This window comes from Macrobrachium nipponense, chromosome 30, assembly GCF_015104395.2.
Source record: "Macrobrachium nipponense isolate FS-2020 chromosome 30, ASM1510439v2, whole genome shotgun sequence".
In the NCBI taxonomy this organism is placed as follows: domain Eukaryota; kingdom Metazoa; phylum Arthropoda; class Malacostraca; order Decapoda; family Palaemonidae; genus Macrobrachium; species Macrobrachium nipponense.
This window is the reverse complement of record NC_087218.1, coordinates 12,478,024-12,480,300: the sequence shown is the minus strand read 5'-3', so window position 1 is coordinate 12,480,300 and position 2,277 is coordinate 12,478,024.

Genomic DNA, 2,277 nt, shown 5'->3' with positions numbered 1-2,277 from the left:
TCATTAAGCAGTTAATTCTATTTTTTATTAGATGACCTATCCCATGTTTAATACGGTCCTTGTAGCACCAGTCTATGTTTATTCCAGTGTGTTATGTTAGTATTGTGTTTGACTTATGCACATTTTAAGTGTTTATTATTTGTCGAAAAGTCTATTTATTTTAATTGTTATTGTTCATTTTATCAACTGAAATCCAATGCCTTATCTTCATGTCATTGGTAGTTATATATTAAAATTTCTCTTCGTTGTCTGAAATACTAATTTATTTCATAGATAATTTAATTTTTTTATCGAATATTCCACCACATATTTTTAGATGCCAGTTGTTATACTAATTTACATTCAATATATTAATTACCTAAACATTTATTGTCGCATGGAGACATCTCAGCATAGCCGGCATTATTTTATAAATCATTGGAATTTTAACATTATAATAGCTTTTGAAACCATAAATGTGCCAAGGAACAATACATGGCTTTAAAACAATGATAATAAAAGTACTCAGAAACAAAAGAAGTTAATTGATTTGTCAAGTAATCTAATGAATCCAAATCAATTTTTCCCAGCACTGCTGCGTCTGTAATTGATTAAAACATACCTCAGCACAGCACAAAGTATCTTTGCCATATGTTAAGGCGTGACTCTTGCTTTCGGAAAATTCAAGCCAATCCGCACTCGTAAACAATGAGCGTATTGTCATTATCCGAACTTTAAAAAAAAATAAATGGAGATGAAGTGAAACGCGAATTGTTCTCGCTGACCCGATATTCGAAAATGCTAAATAAAACTTTGGCAATAGTCATTTGCACGGGCCATGATCGGAATTCTCATTTACCTTGTGGAGAGCGTAGTATTGGGTGATAGGATTTCGCCCCCCCCCCCTTTTTTTTTTTCTTTTTTGTCACCTTAGTGTGTTAATTGCAGTGTGTACAGAAAACTCTGCATATTTGCATTATTATTCTGGCCAAAGCAATAAAGTGAAGAAATCAGTATTTGCATCTATGTTTTTAAGAGCATTACGCATGTAGCCTTGAATATATTGATGATAAAATTGATAAGATTATGAATGCAGGCAAGATAGTTAGATATCCTGACTATGCTTTAGAGAATGCATTAGAGCCGACAAAAGAACTGTATCAAAACGAAAAGGAAGCTTAAGATACAAAAATTGTTTGCGCTACATATGGAAGATATCCCCCATTTAGGAATTTTGGAGTTAGTGCAGCATTTAAGAACTATAAAACTATGAATCGTGTACTTATAAAGAACCGTCCATGCAATACTAACGGATGTGTACATAATATTCCATGAAAGTCTCTGATAACCTTTATATTGGCCAAACTGAAAAACACTGAGAAAGAGAACAGAACAGCATAAAAGAAATATGTAAGATGTGCGCAGGGGAGCAGTGGAATTTTTGTACGTCTTAGTGAAAACAATCATACGTACAATCAACTGGGTAAGGGCACAAAACGTTAACTTATTCTAACAGTCAGCTAGAAAAGAATATCATTGAGTCTAGCTTTGTAAAAGAAAGTTATGGTCATCACATGAATATCAGTCAAGGAATGTATCAATTTGATCTTATGATTTCAGAAAAAAATGATAAAATTTAAAATTTCAAGGAAGGTAGAATAGATGAAGGGAAAAAGGGACGGAGTTAGAGTCTGCAAATGTTTGTATTTTTATCAGCATTGTCCCACTAGCATATATATTGTGATTTCTACCACATCAGTCCTTCGTTAATGACCTACAAATGAAGTCGAAACCGGTCAGGACATGCACCCAGTGTTATTTTTTTGCCTGTGGGCCTGTGGTGATGTTTGATTATATATATATATATATATATATATATATTATATATATATATATATATATATATATATATATATATATATATATATATATATATATATATATATATATAATATATATATTACGAGATAATTGCTCCAGGTGTTACCCTTCCAGTTCTCAACAAGTCTTTTGGGGTGAGGTTACGAGCCTCATGTCTTTCTCTTCTCTGGCTGTGATTTACCGCAATTAACCGTCTACCAGGTACATAATTCATAAGCTTAGGTTGACCAACGCAATTTCCGTTTTCTTAGATCAGATAGATTTCAAGCTGGAGTATGTATATATATATATATATATATATATATATATATATATATATATATGTGTGTGTGTGTGTGTGTGTATATATATAGTAGTATATATATATATATATATATATATATATATATATATATATATATATATATTATCAAACAT